General features: G+C 38.0%; 1 protein-coding gene across 7 annotated transcripts in view; it reads left to right on the forward strand.

The window, feature by feature from the left end:
* The first annotated feature begins 763 nt into the window (after positions 1 to 763).
* The window catches only part of LOC147799640 (histone acetyltransferase p300-like), an 85,042-nt gene continuing 61,013 nt past the window's right edge, over positions 764 to 24,792 (forward strand). For 2 of the 7 annotated variants that reach the window (XM_087134158.1, XM_087134163.1), the window contains exons 1-2: positions 795 to 1,003; positions 11,506 to 11,631. The gene's annotated coding sequence lies outside the window, so the exon portion shown is untranslated. Of the gene's footprint in view, positions 1,004 to 11,505; positions 11,632 to 24,792 lie in introns of all 7 variants that reach the window. The other 5 variants (XM_087134157.1, XM_087134160.1, XM_087134161.1 and 2 more) reach the window with 5 other exon arrangements.

Raw genomic sequence — 24,792 nt, forward strand, 5'->3', positions numbered from 1 at the left:
CATTATTGCTCCTTTGTTGCAACTTTCTGTTCCTCTTAAGTTACTTTTATATATATGTAAGAAACCTGGAAGTTATGGCTTATGGATTACTCTCCTCATCGAAAGTGCTACTGAAATTTAAGAAGCTATTAAAGGAAAAAGGAGTTAATGAGGACATCCCAACGAATATGAAATTTTTTTAGAAGGTATAACTCATTTTTTTTCCTGAATGAAAGAATAAGATAAAGAAATAAGTCTCTGATTTACATCGAATTATATTAAGGAAATATTTCATTTTCTGAAACGGTTCTTGAAATGGGATGGGGGAGGGCTCTGCATTCATCAGCATTAAACTAAAATTAAATTAATGGTAGAAGGGTGTTAGCGCTGAGGTATTTTCAAGCAGTTTAATTTGATTTACTCACTTTCCCCCAATGTAAAAACTGTGATATAGAAACAAAATGAGAGGGGGCTCTCTGATTTGGAAAAATGTTCAAGAAACCCCGGTCAGAGGCAAAAGCAGGGATAACGCAAAACAGTTTCAAAACAGCGGTCCCAAATCCCATTTGCGATTTTCCACCACTTTTTTCTTTCTTTCCCCAGGAGGAGATGGGGAACACCCCTCTCTCTGGTAACATGTGCACATGCACGAACTTGAGACACGCATCTTGTACTACTTGACCTCCAAGTCACTGCTCTGTGTACTTGACCTCCATGTCACTGCTCTGTGTACATGTACGTCGTGTGTAGTGACTTGGACCACAGACCCGGAGGAGAAAATGCTTGGACCGGACGCGTTCTTGGAGCTCAAGTAGTCTAGTTGGCGCAACTGGCCTATTCCGATTGAGGGCGCTGTGTATAGTTGTGTCCCGCGATGATTGTGCGGCGTTCGAAGTTTTACTTTTTGCGTTTTGTAAAAACTTCACGATTTTCACCACAAAAAGGACGTCATTGTTGAAGTGTTGGACAGCCTATGGTACCATTTTTCCACATAAACAACTCAAAAGATGGTCAATTGATGCAGGTAAGTTAAAAACCACTTTTTGTTTTCAGGACTTGCTAACGTTTTGACACAGCATGGTGCACTTTGCCTAGTTGCTAGTCGGTGCTGAGGCCAACCATGCATGCCTAATGTTTACTGCGCACCGGAGTAAGGCACATCATGGGCACATAAACCATTGAGCAAACAATGTGTGGTGTCAGTCATTTGTAAAAGTGTAGGACTAACCATGGAGGAAGGAACACACGTTACCTAGCCCAGTGGATGTCGTCTACAAATTACAATACAGTGGAAATGTACTTCCAGTAGGTGTGACATGTATGAAATTAAAAATGTATAAAATTATATAAAGTTTGAAATTAGACAAATTCAGTGGTACAAACTGGTAAGGTCATATACAATGTTTCTATGGGAAGTTACAACCCTTTGAAGTTTCAAAGTCATCAGAGCCTTTTTGTTTAAAATGTGGTTCACAAATTGTACACTAAAACTACTTTAGTTCTACTGGAAAGAATAGCTAGCCTACATGTATGACAATACAGGACATTTGATGTTGTAGGGACTGTTGTAATACAGTGCATCACAACTGCGCGCATGTATTTCCCCATTCACAAATGTTGGTGATCGCGGTCTCGTGTTTCCGCTGTTGCACTCTGGGATAGCTTGATGTTCCCACGCTGCGTGGTGCAGGTGGTGTATTTTTGTCCTACATTGATAATAGCTGTTCCGACATTGAAATCCGCATGAAAATCGGCTGATTTTTGAGCCCAAAACGCCAATGTTCAGGTAAGGAACTAGATTTTTCTTGGTTTTAGGGTGAAGGGATTGTGTGAATGTCAATGAATGCATTTTTAATCAATAGAATGGCATTGAAACTACTTCAAACAGCTTACCTCACGTGGGTATAGTACATGTACATCGCACGCGATCGCAATCGATTTTTATGTTGGGACTCACGCTTCAACTTTCGATTATTATGGCCTGATGGATATGTTGTGCAAGTGGTAGTTACTCATTTAAACATAATGGTGATCACTCATTAGTAAGATGCCACCAACATCATAGTTGAGGCTGTTCCATCATGTATGTTCACTCCCTGCTTATTGAATGGAATTATTTGCTTTCATTTTTAAACATTTTAAAATTATTTTTGTTTGTTTTTAAATTAGTTCCAAAATCTTTTGAAGTAATTGTTTTATTCTAGAAATATTTTCTGATAGGTACAGGCATAGATTTTCCCTTCATTTTCATTCTGCCATGACATAACTTTCTTAAACTTGGTCAATTATTGTAATTCCAATCCCTGGCTCTTGTGGGAAAGAATGATTGTTAAAAACACTTGGTTTGGGCTGAAGGAACTCTTAGCAACAGGGGTTGTGTTTTCTTGTGCAAATGGGAGTGTTATATTTTATAATCAACGTTATTATTTTTGTATTTTATTATTTTAGCAGTATGATTATTATTTACCATTACAGACTTTGACTGCCATCCAGGGCTGGGTACCATCCATCAAAATGGGAGTGACTTTAGAAGTATGGCGTCTCCGAGTTGGCCTCTTCTCTGCACTTTCATCCAGAGCTCAATGTCAACATTCTTCAAGTGAAGCGACAGGGAGTACATGTACATGTACCTTTAGTGTAGGTACTGGTTGCAGAACCTTTCTGGTAATTCTCCTGACTGTGGCTATGGGAAAGGCACCCTTCAGTTGTATACCAATTCGTTATGAACCACTTCGAGTTTGTGGAGACATTGAACTCAATCCTGGACCAATGCCTCTAACATCACTTGATATGGACCTCCTTCAAAAGTTGAAACCTGCCGACAGCCCAATTCCCCCCCCTGAACATGCTGAACTTTGATCTGCTTAATGGACATGTTATTCAATTGTTCAACTTTCGAAAACAATGTTTAGCCACTTAAAGTAATTATGCCCAATGGACAATGAAGTTTTAATAATTAAACCTGATTGCTTGGAAAATGATAGGGGCTGGGCTCGGCATTTCAGCGTACAATCAAAAGCACTTATTGGAATGCATGATAAGTTGAAAAAGAGCAACCATGGAAAAGATGTGAAGGACCAGTTGGAAGCATGGGAAAAGGATGTGTACAGTGTATGTGTTTCCTGAGATTTCTGGTCCACGACCTACATGTACATGTGAACCCAATCCTTCAACATTTGATATCAGCGTTCTGAAAACTGAACTTGACACGGTTAAATCATGGAATGAGTAGTTAGCAAGAGAAAATGAAGAACTGAAGCAGAATATCGAATTCCTGTCAAACGACCTGATGAACAATTGCAGACTCTACAAAAGCATCATGAAAAATACCACAAGTCACAGGCTACATCACTTCACAATGAGAAAAGAAAGCTGGAGAAAGACTATGATGAACTTTGTTCAAAAGGCAAAAACTGCAATAATCTCAACAAAGAATTACCAGAAACAGAGGAGATGTTGTCACAAGCCAAAGATGAGATTTATAACACTAACGATGAAGCTCTCGAAAGCAATCAGCTTGCTTGAACTGAATCTGCTTGCCCTGAAGAAAATACTCAGTTACCAAAAGCTTGGCAATCACATATTCCAGAGCACTGATTTGATATTATATTCTTGTCAATATTCTGATCATGGTGCTCCGCAGCTAGCCCTTCCAGTTTTTCTTGCTGGATGCAAGGTGCTGGGGTTGATCACAGCACCTCTGTGGAGGGTCACAGCAACCAATGGTCACATATATGAGATATGTGTGCCCGCTATACGAAGCTTCAGAAATATTTTAATGACTGTTTGAGCAGAGATACAGAGTTGTTCAAATTTATTGAGGGTGAAGCTTCACCATTTGATGAGCATTTGATTTCAAAAGATGAAGTTTACCACAGCCTCATTAAAGAATCTCCACATGGCAAAAATCACCTTAAGCATGATCTGATTCACCTTCACAGCAATTAATCAACTTTTGGGGAGAGTAGTGAAAGATTTCTACCTAATGGGCAATATCATGACTTACAAATGGACAGCAAATTTAAACAACAAACAGCATAGGTACCCAAACACAATAAGTTACCAGAGAGAGTGTTTGGGTATCTGTATTTTTTTCTAAAAAAGAGACCAAATGTGAAGTAAATAGGAAATGAAGCACAAGTTATGTTCAATTTTAATAAAATGGCAAATTATATCGACGCACTTTCAACTGAACAGTTGCACAAAGATATTCAGTCGGTCATAACAAAAAGAAAAGAATTGCCAGAAATGGTAAAACAACAGGAAGGAAAACGATACAAAGTCCTTCTACCAAATAAAAAGATAAAACAAACTCGAACAGGCAGAGCTGAACAAATTCAGAACCAGGGAAAAACTTACATCAATTATTATCGATGTTGGGCTGTGGCAATCAAAAGGAAACCATTTATACCAAAATGCAGCAGTGCGAGTCTGATCGAGAATGCTTCAATGCGCTAAAAAACAAGATACCAGTATGATTTTGAAGGAAATTTCTGCACCGGTATGTGCCCTCAGACGAGGGATTCATATATTCGAAAGGGGGTAAGGAAAATGCTTGGATAGAGGTACATGTACAAGAACATTTGTTCAGATTTATTGATGCTGCTCTTTCTGTTGCAAAAGGACAGTTTTTTTTAGAACAGTTCATGATGAATCATCTGTTGCCATGCCCTTGCTTGTTGGAAAACATGTAATTCACTACTTTGTTGAAATTTCAGATGGGAATGATCAGGAAATTAAATTTCCATATTCTGGTAAAAAACTGGTTCAACATAGTATTTAAGGATGATGATGATGTGTTTAGTTATCAACTGATCAAAGATTATCAAGTGCAAAACCTTGAAATTGTTCTAGAATAATAAGTACAGATGTAAATGTAAATTTGAATGTTTACCTAAGAATTTACACTGGACACAAGTCCATGTTACAAAGCTCACTTTATTTAATTCTTTGTATTCAAAGTTTCACCATCACTGTAGTCACACTGTTGGCAACTGTTGAATAGACTGATGAATGGTTATTGGTCCGGGTCTCTTCTTTGATATCTTCTGATATTTTAATGATAACCTGTAAGAAGTAGAAAAAGAAAAACTTTTCAACGTCAATGAAATGGGCATTCTTTCAATACATTAAGGAAATAAACACCTACTGATGATTATGTTTTCTGGTAGCATTTTGCATTTGTTTAATTAGAAGTAATTAACCATGGATGATAAACAGTGTTCAGTTATTACATGTATGTCTTTACTGTTATTCAAACCTTTGAATAACAGTATATGACACAGTAACAGTATATGAGGTTCTTATTATATACGGCTCAATAGATATTCCATGTTAATTTGTTGACTTAATTGTTTACTTCTCTAGTTGGTATTCAGCAAGAATTTAATAGGCACAGACTCAACAGAAATCGTAAAATGTGTTTGTCATAAGGTGTAAAATCACCATGTTCATTCTGTATGGAAAGAATCTTGTTAATTAGACACGTAGTCTTTGTTTTTAGTTAATTTATTTATGTTGTTTCTATGGTAACCACAGATGATAACCAATAATAAGTTGTGTCTGAATTGTTATTTATCAAATCGACATCCTTTTGGCTATAAGATATTACTTGTTTAATTTGTTTACTTACTTGTTTACTACATTAGATGAGCTACATGTATTTTTTGAAGAAAACAAACTGATTATCCAAAAGTTGGCAAAATTTCTTCTAAATGTTGCATATTCCATATAGAATCAATTCCTGTAGTCTGTATGTGATTTGTATTTTTTATTTTCCGTATATAATAAAAGTAAGGATTTATTGTTTACCTGTGTTTCCATGGTAGTGATAAATAAACGTTGTCTGCGTAATTGCAGCGTGGACAGGTCTGTTACACGTGTTTGTATGTCTGCTTTCAGTGGGAGAAAAAAAAAAGTAAATACAATTTGTTTTTCAATAATTCCTGTTTCTATTTGGATACCTTTTTGTTCACATGTTTATCTAACCCAAATATTAACAAGATGACCCAAATTTTACCAAGTTTGCCACAGACATTTTATAAAAACAAAAGCACTTCTGGTGAAACTTTAAAAATCTGTAGCTTTGCTGTTCAAGGCCGGGCTTTCACTATTTTGGTGTAGCTTTGTGCAGAACTACATACTCTGTATAGCTACAATGTAACTACTTAAAAACAGTAAATTAACAAAGGAATCCTATTGATGTCGGTGCCTTTTTGTAGTGTCTTACCATCATTTTTGCAATTTTAAGCAATAAACCCCCAAAGCAAGCGTGATACTGTACAAAACAGAAATGTAAAAATGGTTTATGCAAAAAGAAAAACAAAATGGAAAATACAAAACTGAACAATATTATGTTAGTAGAAGTTATCTAAAAAAACGTGCATAGAAACACATTCAGAAAGAATAAAAAGACATTTAAAAGCCTTATGGAATTCAAGCCTTATGGAAAAGAGCAAATGCAAGTGATGAAAGTAAGTGTAAACTTATAAATCTGAATAAAAAAAAACATGCATCAAGGTTGTTGTTAAAACCAATATAGTTTTGAAAGACTTTTATCATGCGCAAGCGCAATGGGGACTTTTTGCCCGATTCACATCACATCAGCCTTCTTTTCAAAGCTTTATTTTACCCGGTGTGAGATCTTGCGGAAGAAGGAAAACTGGCAATATCGACAAAAATTTCCTCAGAAACCTTGTTTTGCCACCAATCTTAACAATTTAAAAGCCTAAGTGGTACAACTTACATGTAATCTTACTCGTCAATAGATGGCAGCATTTTTCGACTTGGTTTGTCAAGCGAGGGCAGGCAAACCAAAATTGTGCCAGTTGCTGCATCAAGCGCCATCTAAGTGAATATGGCAGCGCGCACGATGGTCAGCGGATTTGGTTGGTCCGATTTTGTCTGCTTTTGCAAGAAGGGAGCTACAGTACATCTTTGAAATTATCTCAACATTTAATGAAAGCCTTATGAACATTTAAGAGTAATTATCCCCTTGTGAACAAGACCAGAGAACTGAACTCAGGGACAGGTGGACACTCGCATTCTAACTTTGTTGATTGGCCTGAGCAGCCATTTATTGAACTTGACACATTTCAGGTTCTCACCCGAAGCTGGTGAAGAGGAACTGCAAATATCTTACATGCGTTCAGGTAAAGTATAGATATTCAGCAAAACGTACAGAGATTGTTCCCGCCCGAAACTCGTGACGTGGAGCAACTCACGTCAGCAAAATCAGCAAAATCATCAGCAAAATGTATAAAGATATCAGCAAAACGTACAAAAAAGCAATTATCAGGATTTGTTTCCACCCAAAGCAGATGGAGTGGTAAATCAATTTTGGAGTGTTCCTGTGCAGAACAAAGCCTTCGATATGCAAATTCAAACAGCAATTTCAAATTACAGAATACAAAATTACCCAATTTTCATGAACAATTTAACGAGGATCCTGTCCAGTATACAATATCTTATAGGCCAACCATCCTAAGTCATCAATATCAAATGCTGTGATTGGATAGCAATTTCCATGAAGTGCTGCCTGACTTGGGCCTGCACTGGCTTGCTGGAATATCAGTCAACTAATAAGCATTTTCAAAAACCACTAACAACTATTTACGTCAAACGACAGGAATTGGTGAGTACCAAATGGCTTTCCTTAATTTGGCCCTTAATAATCTAGTGCTTCCCCCAATTAAGGAAGGGGTCAGGCGTTTCCTTTTGGCACATTCCCTGAAGTCTCATTAATAATAATACAGTGACTTAAAAACGGAGGTCAATTTTGAGGTCCATGAATGAAATTTGCCCCAACACCCACCAAAGTCGGTGACTTTGCCAATTCTGAGGAGGGCAAAAAACCCCCGTAAAACCATTAACCCTAACTCCCTAGGGTATGTACAAAATTATATTAAAATTGGGGGACTCAGGACTGTTAGGGTTAAGGAAAAAAGGGGGAAATTCCCTTCTAGTTCCTTAAACCTGGCAACCAAGTACAGGAATTACCGGATCGCTGTCGATAACTCTAGAATCAGCAAAGTGGACTACCGACGGAAAGTGCATCAAAATGTTTTGCAAAGCAACAAAAGAGGCATTGAAGTAAGCTACGGCTGACAGGTGGTGGCACTGAACAGGGTGGAGGATGGTTGCTTTTGCAAAAACAGACAGATTTTTCTCTTCGCCAACCAAACGCCACGGCTACTCAAGCAAAAGTGACCAGGAGTTCTCTCCAGAGCTACCAACAGCTTAAGGTCACGCCAGTAACTAGTTCAAGGCATTAAATCACCGTGCAAACAACCGTGAGTGACCACTACTGACCCACGTAGTGACAAGGATCCTCCAATGTCTCACTGTGATAAATTATTTAAAGCTGCAATTTATTTTGCCTCAAATTGATTAAGAGCTGGAATAGCTTGTTTGGGACAGAGCAATATTCAATCGAAAAAGGACAGTTTTGTGTGACGACAAAATAGGAAATGTCTTAACTTGGATGTGAGTGTTAAACGTGTACATGTACCTTCGTCAAGAACTGCAAGATTTGTATAAACCTTACAGTTCTGGAAGTAGTGTAAATGGAAAGTGAAGACAGCGTCCTACCTGAGGCTGAGCTAAAGACTACCCATATTAAATGCATTAATTGGAAGAAAAACTGAAGCAACCAATCATGGCAACTTTTGTTTATTTTCAATGTGTAACCTTACAAGTGTCTTGGTTAAACAGCTACTGTAGCCTGGGCCTCTTTGACTACATTTCCATGATTTGAAATATTAACAGTCTAATATTTAGTGTGCTCTCCTTTATTTCTGATTACTTAGACTGGCTTTTTTTTATCTATACTGCCCTTACAGACCAAACGTCATACAAGACCTACCTTAGCAAAAAATGTCATTCAAATGGGTATACATGTATTTATAGCACTACACTGATGTTACGCACCACTGTAAAAACAGGATGTTGGTAAAGTTGGAGGTAACCAGAGGTAGTCGGAGGTACATGTACAGAAGTTATTTTATTCTTCATTAACAACGATTATAAAATATCCTCATTTGTATAGCGTGTCTGAACGTAGGTACATGTACAATCAACTGCACCTGCAACAGTACTCACATGATTTTACTCGAAAACTTATGAAAAATGACAAAGAAATTCTTTAATTAATGCCTACACATGCATGTATCAGGTGCATATTATTTTGTTTCCTTATTTACCCACCCTGACAACCGTAAATCATCCTAAATGGAATAATACGCGATGCCGGAGTTAGCAATAAACCAACTCTTCACTCGATTTCTGCAGGTTGAGTAAAAGTAGTTCAAACATACGGTTCTTGAAAAATTATCCAAAATTACAAAATGTCTGAAATGAATGTCACAAGTGTTTTTCTCTTTATTTATTGACCAAAACATCCGTAAAATGTTCTCTATGGCATAGCATGTCAGGTGGGAGGTAATACATGTCTTGTAATATAAAAGTATGATATGGTACACATGTACATGTAACTCAATTTCTGGCGTGTATGGGACGACCTGGAAGCTGATTTAAAGTACATGGAATTCAAACTACTGTAACTTGAAAAATCATCAAATATAACAATATTCAGGCTGAATTCTTACAGAAGAAATCATCAATTTTATTTCTTCATTAAATTTTAGGGCAGTTGTTTTGTGTGTGTATATGTCCAGTGCATGGCGGCGCTAAAAAGGTATAAAAATAACCGTGTATCGGGGTAGGCTGGCAGGGGGTCACAGGGTCATTGCCACAGGTAGGTACAGTAGGTGAAAAGGAGAGGCAGTGAAGGATAGGATAAAGGAAACGGGGTAGAGATGTAAAGTGGTTAAACTGGGGAGCCATAAAGATGAGAGACTCAGGAAGTACTAAAAAGCTGCTTGTGTGATATTAACCTCATTTATTTCTTTCATTGGAACTCTTGCTCACAACAGAGTGAATTATGTTAGCTTATAGCTACATGTATAAAACTGAACGTGAAGCTTGCTGTGGAGCTCCTTGTCAATCAGTGTTGGTCATTTGAGGATTCCAAAAGATAAAGTATGATAAGGAATCTAATGTTCACAATTCAAGATACACACTCGGCAAATTTTTAACTTTTTTTTTTCTGTGAAGAGAAATAAGCAAACTTTACGTGATAACTGTAATTTTAAAGTGATTTCATTTTACAAATACATGTCAGTCGTAATGTCAAAGTACACTACATTTGTATTAGCGACAGAGGCAATTAATTTGTGGTTACATGACACCGTGGGTGATTAGAGAATTAGTCTGTGAGATAACAGAAGCATCTTTGAAGGATCTTCCAGTATGTTAACAACTGTTTACATGAAAATTAAATCGCCTGCTATTTTAAATGTCACATCAACATTTTAACAATTAGTTCTTTGATAACTTCATTTGAACAAAAGAACTAACAAATTCAGCTTCTGCATTGAGCTCGAAAACAGAGTTCAGTCAATGCAGATGCATCCTACTGAATTTGCTTTAAATCCTTCTGACATCGATAACATCAAGTCTGGGCCTTTGAGTCGCAGAGGGGGGCAAGGTGATCGCTGCCCCCTTCTTCCTTAAAAAAGGGTGGTTTCCCAGAGGAAGTTCTTGTGATGCCCATTGATCTACGTGTACATGCAGAAATTCCTACTTCTGGACCTTGAGGTTTCAAAGGCCAAGTCTCACAGCTCTTCTTTGAGGCTGCATTGCAGACACATCCAGTGACTGGCATCCAGTAGCTGACTATATATTCCAACCTTTGAAACACACTCAATATGGAGCCAATCAAGACATCCCTTGCAGAACTACATGTACATCTTTTTGGATTCTTGTGGTTTGTAACAATCATCAGTGATGTAACAAGTGGACCATGTTACCTCTATCAAACTACATGTATTTCTGATATTCACCAAGTACATATAGGTCATGGTGTTGCCACCATTTGGGGGTTGGTGAGATATACATGTACATGTAGGAAGACACTGACAAATTGGTATCTTTGCCAAAAATTCTATGATTCCTGCGGTCTTTTTGGGTTGAGTCTTGACTTGGTTGCCAACTATTTGGTCTTCAGACTTCTGTTACAACCAGTGGTCTTTATTGATTAGCCTTTTTTTTATATTTTGACAGACGTTTATTTGTACCATGGTTACAGTGTAGAAGATGAATTTAGTTTTACAATAGTTTGCCTTAGAATGTACATGTACAATGTCAAGCAGAAAGATAAAGCACACGTTAAAGAACAATATTTAGGTAAAGGGTGAAGCATAAATTTGCCTTTGTACCCTAACCTCTTGACAGACATACATGTACACCTGTACATATTATAACATAGGACAATACAAGACATGAAAATGTTTTTGGCAATGCCACACACGGACAAACACTGACAGGCAGGAGATAATGCAATGCATCAAAATCCAATTCTAGTCGGTACAGGTGATCTATTCAGAAAGAATTAGATTACAAAATCTTGGTGAATATTTTTTTTCAGTAAATAATTGAATCCAACGTAGTTTGCCATTTTCTACCTAGACAGCTGTTAAGAAGTTAACATCCAGCCTGTTCCTACATTCATCTCTTTGCCATCAACCTTTCAAGACGACATCACTAATTGATTAAGAGAAGAGTTAGAATGTACATGTATGCATCCAAAAATTGGTAAGTTTATTTCCATTCCTGAGCAGTGTAGGATTTTCATTACAGCTCATCAATGAAAAGTACTTGAGTTTCATTAATGAATCCTGAAAGCTTATTTTCCCTTTGTCTCAGTCACAAAAGTAAGAGGGAAAAGTTGTTTTTATATTTTTGGTCAGTTGCACAAATTTTCCTTTGTTCCCCATTCATCAAACTTGGCTTTCTCATCGTGAGAAATGTGTGGATAACAGTTCAGATGACCTCAGAGGGATGCTCTTTTTTGGCTTGTGCATCTCAACCAACTAGGACTGGGTAATTTACATGTAAATCACGTTGGTTAAAATCACCTGAGCACTGATTTTAATCACAGTTTCAATCCAATGACTATATGAACAATAATTACTGATTTAAAGCACTCTTTTGTAAAGAGCGGTATCTCCTTTTCCAGAGCAATTAAACCAATCGACTCAAAGTACAACATGTCATCACACATTCAGATATCCTTTCATTTCATCAGCATTTGACTGAACAGAACTTTGGATTTGAACAAAGTTGTGTAATATTTTCACAGTAAATGTGTGAGGGTCATTTGATTATCTGTCAAGCCAAGTGTCTTTTGGAGAGACTGTGTATGAAGAGTGAACTGTTTACACTCCAGCATGAAATGCTATTGAAAATCTTCAGTTGTACCGCATGAATCGCGAATGCTGTTATCAGGGTATTTGTTATGGAGGAATTTTGAGTACTTTACAGATGTAGATGTACCTAGGCAATGTCTTTTGGGCAATTCCGTATGGGAATTGAGAAAAATGACAAATTTAAAGCTGATGGAATAAAAATCAAGTTTTTTGTTCGGTGTCAATAAATGTGCAACTGGCACGGAGCCAAAAAATGTTTTTGAAAGTAAGGCAAAGTAAAAAAAAACATGCTTCTCGTCCAGATTTTTGAAAAAAACAAAGAAAGAGGGGCTTTTTATTTTGTATTGGTTTTCAAGATGGCCGCCATTTCAAAATTTCCTGCCAGTGTTTCCACTGTTCAAAGACATGTTAAAATGAAAGACAAGTTGGACAAAAGAACTGAACATATTTACAGTGTCGTTTAGTGTTGTATTGGCCTACAGTGAACAGGTTATTATTAGATGCATTTCCTTAACTTCCATAAGTCAAGATTTATCTTGGATGAGTAATTTTACAGATAAAATCAAGCACCAAATGCCAACTCTCAAAACCTACAAGTGTACACGCCAAGCTGTTAATAAAAATGTGTTTGTTTTTTTTCTTAAACATGGGAAGATTAATTAAAAATATTTGAGGCGATTTTTTTTCTTTACATTTTGTCGGTTTATTTTTGGAAGTCGTTTTTTTTTACTACTGAGATTTTACCCCCAAGGCTGGTTCCACAAGGTTGACTGAAAATGGTCAACTACATTGCATTTGAATATGGTCAGTCCAACTGTTGTTAATAATACTTACATGTACACGTAACATGTAGCTTACATGTATATGGTTGAGATCAAATCACTCTAGATGTCTGCATTGTAGATGACTGCATTGCAGTTCTTCATTTCTAATAATACATGTACATACATGTACATCTATGTATGGACAATTACATGTATATTGTGATTTCACAGCACATTAGGTTATTCAGTGTTCCTAGTTGGTGTAATTCTGTGACCATGGTTAATGTACATGTATGCTGTTGCATACATGTACATGTACATGGAACAAGTCCTACCCCACAAACTAAAGCAGGATTAAGCAGTTTGAAGTTGACAAATGTAATTTGAAGCAACTGCCTTGTTTCTGATCACAACTCGGGGTTCAGAAGTTGGAAATTTCACACTCTATTCCAAAACACCCTTGTTGCTGCATGTACATGTACAGGTGTAAAAATTGTAATAGCTTTCAGATAGGCATGCAGATTCATTGTATTATGGTTTATATTAACATGATTAAAGCTGGAAAACATGCCCAGATTAAAAAAAGAAAGATTGCTGTTTAAGAATCGGCACTTTTCAAGGTACATGTACATGTACATTTCACATGTTGTAATCCCGTTACCACTGCCTTTTTTTTGAAAAATGACAGAGTATGGAATATTTGTAAGTATTAATACCCTAACACTGTTGCTACAATAAAGTTGGAGCTATACATGTACATGTAGGTAAAAAGATACATGGGTACCTGTGGCCTCTATGTTATAGATTTCATAGAATTTGTTTTAAAAATTATGTTAGAAAAATGCTTCATATTTACTAACGTAATTCCGTTACTGAAACATTCTTGGCCTTGGACCTTTCTTCACGTAGGATGTTTCAATATTTTAATCCTGGTTTGATGGTAGGGCCATAACCAGACCTTAGTGAAGTGTTTGCAATCAGGAAGGTCATACGACTAATTCATAACAGGGAAAATACACATATACATGTAACAGTCAATTTTGTTCTGAAATGTAATTCTGTTATCAAGGAATTGCCTTATTACTGTACATGTATGTACATCTACATGTACATGTACATGTACCCGATAGATGGATTTCTTGTGGGCATCTTTTTCCCAGGTTTGCAGGCCTGTTGCCTGACCAGAAACTGGGGGGTTCGTCAACTCCAAAGTTGAACCTTTGGCACGTGATAACACATGTTTTTTTCTAAAAAGGCTTATCATAATGTGCTTTGGAACAAGACAAGTTACATGTTTGTCGTGAACCGAAGGATGCATGTAAGACTTGTAAAGTATACTTCAGTTTTCAATATTCAAGGCGTGTGGAAATTGGCCTGGTGTGAATTTGCTCTTGACCTGGCGCCCTGAATCGGACGCTGGGTGACGAGCAAATGGTATGACCATTATTATTAAAAGTCTCAGAAAATTCCACAACAAATTATAGAAGTTTGATAAAAATTGATCAATTCTAGTAATTCATTATTGACTCCACTCACTTACCGAACTAAAACTTCTAAAACATATTTTTGGGCGCATTTAAAAGTAAACCTTTTCCTTGTACATGTGTATATAAAATAGACCCATGTACGTGTCTATATGCCTGTTAAATTTCCTTGTAGCATATGCTGTAACCCAGTGTAAAACAATCCAAACAGTATTACATGAACATTTATGTGTGACTGCTGCAATCTCTGAACACACCTTAAATGTACTGGCCTTAATCTTATCTTGGAGGAAGGATACAGAAGGAGTTTGAACTGCCCGGGCTATGACATCTGGCCGATTACCACTTTCTGGCATGCCCGGTATGTCCATAGCCAGAGCGCAGTGCACACCTGCTACCCACCACCTGTTTTGCAACCGTAAGCTCCCTTTGTATCCCATGATCGTCGCTGAAATTTTTTGTTGGTAATCTGAATCCCTAAAATGTTGTGTAATTTACACCTACATGTACATGTAAATTGGTGCCAACACATTAGGGGTCACAGGCAATTTCATCTGTACATATACATGTACATGTATGCACTAGTACCTTAGTTCATCCATCTCGAGCAACCTCTCTCTAGACGCTGAGCTGAGCTCCTGTGTAGGCAGAGCATAAACAGCTATTGCCCGCCTAGCCAAGAGGGCGTGGGACAACTCCATGCTTACCACCAATACCAAGATGTCATGTGTAATTGATAGTATCTGAGATTTGCATTACCCTAGTGAAGTGAGTAGTTCCAAGATGTTTAGCTCACTGCAGAGGCGTTGATGTTGGGGGTCCATTTGCTTGGCTGTCCTATCTTCAGTTTGGGTAGTGGCATCCTTTTGTTGTTTGGCAGGTGTTGTGGTTTGGGATTATATTAAGCATATACATTGTATGATACTCTGATGTTTTGTATTCCTCTTTCCTGTTAGATAGTTTTGCACCCACAGTGAGCCAATGCACTTTAAATGTTGTTCCCCACATTTGCCGCATTTAACCTGATCTTTTTGTCAGCATTGCTCATACGAATGGAATCTTCCACATCAGACACATCTTGTTGGACTGCGTCAATTACTAGCAATATGACCAATTTATTGGCAGTTGAAGCTTCATGTTAAAGGTGAAATGATGGGTTAACTCAAAAGTTTTCATATCCCAGTTGGAATGTGCCAGGTAGAGTGGGTGTACTGAAGGTTAGGCAGACAGAGACTTTTTCCAGTTGGCCGTATGTTCTGCACAGCAGGCGTTTAACCTCCAAAACTCTCGCTTGCAGGCTTCTGGTATTCCATTGGGATTCCAGTGACGACTGCCTTGCTTTGGGTTTTTGATTTAGCAAATTTGGTTGAACTTTGAGGCCCATTGGTCATGTTGCCACATGGCTTATAGATTTCTTGCCTGGGCTGGAGTATGACATCTAGCGGTAATATCCCCTTGGTCCTTCTTCATTCATTATGGTTTATTAAAACATGAATGGCAGCCGTTGAGCTGAATTGAACATGTTTTTACAATTTAAAAACCATTAAAATATTACAAAATAATTACAAAATGTAAAGCTTAAATTGTAAAACACAAATACTGATATTAAGAAAAATTAACTCATTTAAATTTTTTATCATAGAAGCTATTGCACTATTTTGAAATCATTTAGCTTTACAACTGTATTGTACATATTTCTCAGTATTCCTCAGATCATGAGATATTGGTTGTTTTGTACAAAGCCATTTCGTCCCAATTGCGCTTTTCTCCAAAGTCAGTGTAAAATCTGCACACAGTTTATCCCTATTTTGTAGTGACTGTAAATCACATGCTTGCAAAGCTGGATCATATGAAAAATAATTAAACCCAAATATAATTCGACAAGCCCTCTTTTGGATAAATTCAATCCTATTTACATGGACTTTTGACAGGTTTCCATTAAAAACAATGGTACCCTATTCTAATACATGTACTGGCCGAATATAACCCTTATAGATAGTAATGAGGTCTGCCCTCGGTAAATCAAAATGCTTAAGACATCTTACATGTAGCATGTATAATTTATCATTACATTTCTTGATCATTTCATTAACATGTGCATCCCACTTTAAGTCACATTGGACTATAATTCCAAGGATCCTAGCAGTAGTAACTTCCTTTAATTGATCAACTCCAATTAAAATTGGTACTGATAAACGTGGTTGTTTCGAAAAGAAACTGTCATTTTATAGCATTTGTTTGTGTTTAACCTCATATTATTGGTATTAGCCCAATCCCAAAAATCCTATAATACATCTTGAATAACAGATGGTCATGTGGGACTCCAACAATCTACCAAGGTTATGTCATCTACATGTACTTACTTGAAGACAGATGTTGATGAATCGGTACATGCATCATTAATCATTATTGAAAATAGAATAGGCCCTAGTTTCGTACCCTGAGGTACCCCAGCATGAACTGTACTCCATTCAGACCTACTGGTAGTCCCAAAATATTTAACACACTGACGACGACAATCCAAAAAAAGTCAAAATCCAGCTGATAATAGCAGGCCTTTCATTGTGTTGTGCAGTTTGGCTAAGCTGGAGTGGGGGATGGAGCTAAGACCTTTCAATTTTTTTTGCCGGTTTGCATTAGTGTCACTTTGGATGGGTTGGTTTAATAATTGCGTTCTTCTAAGAAATGTTTTTTTATTGGATTTGGTTTTCTTGGTTTTGGCTTTGCATATATCAGAGAAATAGTTTGATTCTCTATTGAGTTTTTTTCTTGCTATCTTTGTTTTGATGAAGGTGGATAGGAATATACTGTACATGTAAGTGGAGGATAGTGGGTTGTATTCCAGAGACTAGAGCAATATACATGTACATGTACACGTAGACAGCAACGGTGCTTGGCAGTCTCATTTGGAAGATGTGGTTGCCTTGAAATTAGACTGTTTGGTTTAAGACATTCATTATGGATGCCTCTTGAGGTTGGTTTGGTCATATGAAGTAGCCAAACAGTTGTTGGGCCGTGATGCAGTCTTCGTCTTGAAATTGCTCAGCAATAATTTGAAGAGCTGTTTGCCGGGTTCTTGTGAGCTGTTCCTCTGTGGTTGTTAGCTGACGTTGCTGCTCTTCTAGCATACATGTACATGTAGCCTACCGCGTGCAACCTACGCAGATTACCAACACATATGCATTATTTCCTAGTCCATTACTTCTTTTCGGTAAATTCTCGATCACTAATAGTGCACCCTCACTCACTCACCCCCCGTGAAAGCGTCAGTCATGTTCGTCCTCTTTTTCTTATTACATTATGGAACGTGTTGTTCCATAATGTTTTTGGGAGTTTTTTCCTTTGCTAATGTGTGTTTTGGTGTTATTCTTGGATCACTTTGCTTGTTTATTTACTCTGATTCTTGTGAACGGTAAGATTGTTCCTTTTTCAGTCTGTTCCTAGATATTTTACCGTTCCCTTTTAAGTCTTGCGCAAGTTGCAGGTTGACCTTGTATTGACCTACATGTATTTCAGAGTTCACCCAGGTGGCGCTGTTGTTTTCACCTACAGTAAATATATTTTTGTTGTGCCATAATAAACTGAGTATATGTGTTTATTTATTCCATTTTCCTGCATATGTTCTGTGATTTGCCCAAAATTGTGGCAAGTAAATAAGATTGCTAATTTGATAGACAAACTAGCAGATATTTACATGTACATGTATGTAGCCAGGGTCAGTGGCAAAAGCAGGGATAACTAAAAGGTTTCAAAACAGTGGTCCCAAATCCCATTTGAGATTTTCACCAACTTTTTTCTTCTTTCCCCGGGAGGAAATGGGGACCCCCCTCCCTCTTGTAACATGTGCACATGCACGAACCTGAGAGTGCGCTTTTTGTACATGTACATGTACTTGCCCTCCAAGTCACTGCTCTGTGTACATGTACGTCGTGTGTAGTGACTTGGACCTAGACCTGGAGGAGAAAATACTTGGACCGGATGTTCTTGAAGTTCAAGTAGTCTAGTTGGCGCAACTGGCCTTTTCCGATTGAGGGCGCTGTACGTAGTTATGTCCTGCAATTGTTATGCTGCGTTCGAAGTTTACTTCTCACGTTTTGTAAAAACTTCACGATATTTACCACAAAAAGGACGTCATTGGTGAAGTGTTGGACAGCCTATGGTACCATTTTTCTATATAAACAATTCAAAAGATGGTCAATTGATGAAAGTACGTTGAAAACCACTTTTTGTTTTCAGGACTTGCTAACGTTTTGACACAGTATGGTGCACTTTGCCTAGTTGGTAGTCGGTGCTAAGGCCCACCATCCATACTGTTTACTGCACACCGGAGTAAGGCAAACCATTGAGCAAACAATGTGTGGTGTCGGTCATGTGTAAAAATGTTGTACTAACTTTACCTTTCCCAATGGATGTCGTCTACAATACAGTGGAAATGTACCTGTGATACCCCAAAATTAAAAAATGCTTAAAAATGGAGGCCTATAATGAGGCCATGAGAAAGAAATTTTTAGATTTGCGTCCACCACCCGCATGGTCCAAAATACCCTGCCGAAAAAGTTCATTATTTAAAAAAAGATTCAATATTATCAGCAAAATGTAGGAACACAAATCCATTTCCTCCTATTTTTGCAAAATTTTAGTTTCATCTGCGCTATATTGCTCCTTATCCCGCACAGTGAATGTTTCATATAATGGAGCATGAAAGATCTAAGAATTATCTAAAAATTGCAATCTTGGTGTAGTCTGAAAGGCCAAATTTCAGGTCGAATGCACACGACTACGCACAAGGAGGCAGCAAGTTGGCATAACCAACCTCCGGCACATGGTGGCGCACTTTAACCTTCACACAAAGCCCGCGGGCTTTGTAACAACACTGCCTCCACACAAAGACAAAAGAATGCTTTTGTCACAGTTCATAAAGTGGCTTGTGACTTGGCTGAAGACTGAATGACTTGTGATGGACTGAACTACGTATACCGATATGCAGCACTGAAGTACATGTATGACTTGTTATTATGAAGCACTGAAGTAGTTTAGACCAGATGGTCAAGACCAAACTGTAACTGAGATCATATCAAGGTATTAAGAGCACATCTAGACCGAGACCAGGGGGTACCCAGACCAAAACTACATGTAGGGGGTACAAAGACTAAGACCAGAAGGTACCAAGACTATGGGGTACCCAGACCGAGACTAGGGGCTACCAGGCAGACCCAAACAAGGGGGCCTACCGAGACCAAGACCATGGGGAACTACCCAGAACAAGACCGATACCAGGGGTACCAAGACCAGGAGGTACCAAGACCAGGGGTACCCAGACCAGGACTTGGAGGTACACAGACCAAAACTAGGGGTACCAAGCCCATGCAGGGGGTACCCAGACTGAGATCATAATGGGGTATACCGAGACTAAGGGTATCTGAATACAAATGCATCTTGTGTGTTCCAGCAGAAAGTTTGCTGCACATTGCCATGACCACAACCATGAACTCAATGTAGCCGTCCTCTGCTTTTCACTAAAGTCTTCTGTAAACGCTTAGCATACCAGGGGTGAGATTTCTTGGGGATTTGTTGGTTTTATATTTTTTTCATCAGAATTATCCTGATTTCAGGATATTCTTTCATATCAGAATTATCCTGATTCCACAACTTTTTTCATCAGAATTATCCTGTTTTTCCACACGTACATGTACTGCTTGCCTTTCCATTTGCCGTACCTCAAAACCTTCATTTTCAAGCCCCTGACTAATGTCAGTTTTTCTTTCAATAAAAGGAAAAAAAATCTCTTGACCTTAATTATCTCTTAATACATTAAGACATAATACGTACATGATATTAATACATGATACATTAAATGCTAAATAAGTTTTTTGTCCAGCACTGATGGTTTTGAAGTTTTGTGTGCACACTATTTAACAAGCTGTTTTCTCATCAACTTGCAGCAGTTCACCAAATGGTTTTTATGGTCATGCCCACAGATGTGTAGCACTGCATAGAGGCGCAAGATGGAGAACTTGGCCAAAAGGTGCTATCCCCGTAGGTGCCATTTGAGTGTGAATGTTAATGCATGGATGCAGGCATACCAGGTGTGCGTGCCTGTCACTGTTGCGTAAGCAAAGTGTATTCACACCCAAATGCCGCCCACGTGATGACGTTTTACGCGTATTCACGGTGAAGTTCTCCATCTTGCGCCGCTGTGTGGTGCTATACAATCTTTGGTCATACCCTGCCTTCTTAATACTTTCTTTCAACACATGCATACGTACGAAAAAACGTATGAAAAAGCAATTATCAGGATTTGTTTCCACCCAAAGCAGATGGAGTGGTTAATCAATTTTGGAGTGTTCCTGTGCAGAACAAAGCCTTCGATATGCAAATTCAAACAGCAATTACAAATTACAGAATACAAAATTACCCAATTTTCATGAACAAATTAACGAGGATCCAGTCCAGTATACAATATCTTATAGGCCAACCATCCTAAGTCATCAATATCAAATGCTGTGATTGGATAGCAATTTCTTATGAAGTGCTGCCTGACTTGGGCCTGCACTGGCTTGCTGGAATATCAGTCAACTAATAAGCCTTTTCAAAAACCACTAACAACTATTTACGTCAAACGACAGGAATTGGTGAGTACCAAATGGCTTTCCTTAATTTGGCCCTTAATAATCTAGTGCTTCCCCCAATTAAGGAAGGGGTCAGGCATTTCCTTTCGGCACATTCCCTGAAGTGTCATTAATAATAATACAGTGACTTAAAAACTGAGGTCAATTTTGAGGTCCATGAATGAAATTTGCCCCAACACCCACCAAAGTTGGTTACTTTGCCAATTCTGAGGAGGGCAAAAAACCCCCGTAAAACCATCAACCCTAACTCCCTAGGGTATGTACAAAATAATATTAAAATTGGGGGACTCAGGACTGTTAGGGTTAAGGAAAAAAGGGGGGAAATTCCCTTCTAGTTCCTTAAACCTGGCAACCGAGTACAGGAATTACCGGATCGCTGTCGATTACTCTAGAATCAGCAAAGTGGACTACCGACGGAAAGTGCATCAAAATGTTTTGCAAAGCAACAAAAGAGGCATTGAAGTAAGCTACGGCTGACAGGTGGTGGCACTGAACAGGGTGGAGGATGGTTGCTTTTGCAAAAACAGACAGATTTTTCTATTCACCAACCAAACGCCATGGCTACTCAAGCAAAAGTGACCAGGAGTTCTCTCCAGAGCTACCAACATCTTAAGGTCACGCCAGTAACTAGTTCAAGGCATTAAATCACCGTGCAAACAACCGTGAGTGACCACTACTGACCCACTTAGTGACAAGGATCCTCCAATGTCCCACAGTGATAAATTATTTAAAGCTGCAATTTATTTTGCCTCAAATTGATTAAGAGCTGGAATAGCTTGTTTGGGACAGAGCAATATTCAATCGAAAAAGGACAGTTTTGTGTGACGGCAAAATAGGAAATGTCTTAACTTGGATGTGAGTGTTAAACATGTACATGTACCTTCGTCAAGAACTGCAAGATTTGTATAAACCTTACAGTTCTGGAAGTAGTGTAAATGGAAAGTGAAGACAACGTCCTACCTGAGGCTGAGCTAAAGACTACCCATACAAAATGCATTAATTGGAAGAAAAACTGAAGCAACCAATCATGGCAACTTTTGTTTATTTTCAATGTGTAACCTTACAAGTGTCTTGGTTAAACAGCTACTGTAGCCTGGGCCTCTTTGACTACATTTCCATGATTTGAAATGTTAACAGTCTAATATTTAGTGTGCTCTCCTTTATTTCTGATTACTTAGACTGGCTTTTTTTATCCATACTGCCCTTACAGACCAAACGTCATACAAAACCTACCTTAGCAAAAAATGTCATTCAAATGGGTATACATGTATTTATAGCACTACACTGATGTTACGCACCACTGTAAAAACAGGATGTTGGTAAAAGTTGGAGGTAACCAGAGGTAGTCGGAGGTACATGTACAGAAGTTATTTTATTCTTCATTAACAATGATTATAAAATATCCTCATTTGTATAGCGTGTCTGAACGGAGGTACATGTACAATCAACTGCACCTGCAACAGTACTCACATGATTTTACTCGAAAACTTATGAAAAATGACAAAGAATTTCTTTAATTAATGCCTACACATGCATGTATCAGGTGCATATTATTTTGTTTCCTTATTTACCCACCCTGACAACCGTAAATCATCCTAAATGGAATAATACGTGAGGCCGGAGTTAGCAATAAACCAACTCTTCACTCGATTTCTGCAGGTTGAGTAAAAGTAGTTCAAACATACGGTTCTTGAAAAATTATCCAAAATTACAAAATGTCTGAAATGAATGCCACAAGTGTTTTTCTCTTTATTTATTGACCAAAACATCCGTAAAATGTTCTCTATGGCATAGCATGTCAGGCGGGAGGTAATACATGTCTTGTAATATAAAAGTATGATATGGTACACAAGTAACTCAATTTCTGGCGTATGGGACGACCTGGAAGCTGATTTAAAGTACATGGAATTCAAACTACTGTAACTTGAAAAATCATCAAATATGACAATATTCAGGATGAATTCTTACAGAAGAAATCATCAATTTTATTTCTTCATTTAATTTTAGGGCAGTTGTTTTGTGTGTGTACATGTCCAGTGCATGGCGGTGCTAAAAAGGTATAAAAATAACCGTGTATCGGGGTAGGCTGGCAGGGGGTCACAGGGTCATTGCCACAGGTAGGTAGGTGAAAAGGAGAGGCAGTGAAGGATAGGATAAAGGAAACGGGGTAGAGATGTAAAGTGGTTAAACTGGGGAGCCATAAAGATGAGAGACTCAGGAAGTACTAAAAAGCTGCTTGTGTGATATTAACCTCATTTATTTCTTTCATTGGAACTCTTGCTCCAACAGAGTGAATTTTGTTAGCTTATAGCTACATGTATACATAAAACTGAACGTGAAGCTTGCTGTGGAGCTCCTTGTCAATCAGTGTTGGTCATTGGAGGATTCCAAAAGATAAAGTATGATAAGGAATCTAATGTTCACAATTCAAGATACACACTTGGCAAATTTTTAACTTTTTTTTCTGTGAAGAGAAATAAGCAAACTTTACGTGATAACTGTAATTTTAAAGTGATTTCATTTTACAAATACATGTCAGTCGTAATGTCAAAGTACACTGTTGAATTATTCGTATTAGTGACAGAGGCAATTAATTTGTGGTTACATGACACCGTGGGTGATTAGAGAATTAGCCTGTGAGATAACAGAAGCATCTTTGAAGGATCTTCCAGTATGTTAACAACTGTTCACATGAAAATTAAATCGCCTGTTATTTTAAATGTCACATCAACATTTTAACAATTAGTTCTTTGATAACTTCATTTGAACAAAAGAACTAACAAATTCAGCTTCTGCATTGAGCTCGAAAACAGAGTTCAGTCAATGCAGATGCATCCCACTGAATTTGCTTTAAATCCTTCTGACATCGACAACATCAAGTCTGGGCCTTTGGGTCGCAGAGGGGGGCAAGGTGATCGCTGCCCCCTTCTTCCTTAAAAAAGGGTGGTTTCCCTGAGGAAGTTCTTGTGATGCCCATTGATCTATGCGTGCGTGCAGAAATTCCTACTTCTGGACCTTGAGGTTTCAAAGGCCAAGTCTCACAGCTCTTCTTTGAGGCTGCATTGCAGACACATCCAGTGACTGGCATCCAGTAGCTGACTATATATTCCAACCTTTGAAACACACTCAATATGGAGCCAATCAAGACATCCCTTGCAGAACTACATGTACATCTTTTTGGATTCTTGTGGTTTGTAACAATCATCAGTGATGTAACAAGTGGACCATGTTACCTCTATCAAACTACATGTATTTCTGATATTCACCAAGTACATGTAGGTCATGGTGTTGCCACCATTTGGGGGTTGGTGAGATATACTGTACATGTACATGTAGGAAGTGTAGACACTGACAAATTGGTATCTTTGCGAAAAATTCTATGATTCCTGCGGTCTATTTGGGTTGAGTCTTGACTTGGTTGCCAACTATTTGGTCTTCAGACTTCTGTTACAACTACATGTAGTGGTCTTTATTGATTAGCCTTTTTTTATATTTTGGCAGACGTTTATTTAATGTTGTTCATACCATGGTTACAGTGTAGAAGATGAATTTAGTTTTACAATAGTTTGCCTTAGAATGTACATGTACAATGTCAAGCAGAAAGATAAAGCACACGTTAAAGAACAATATTTAGGTAAAGGGTGAAGCATAAATTTGCCTTTGTACCCTA

Source organism: Acanthaster planci, linkage group LG03 (assembly GCF_054643075.1).
Source record: "Acanthaster planci isolate LZ-2023a linkage group LG03, COTS_SCS, whole genome shotgun sequence".
Lineage (NCBI taxonomy): Eukaryota > Metazoa > Echinodermata > Asteroidea > Valvatida > Acanthasteridae > Acanthaster > Acanthaster planci.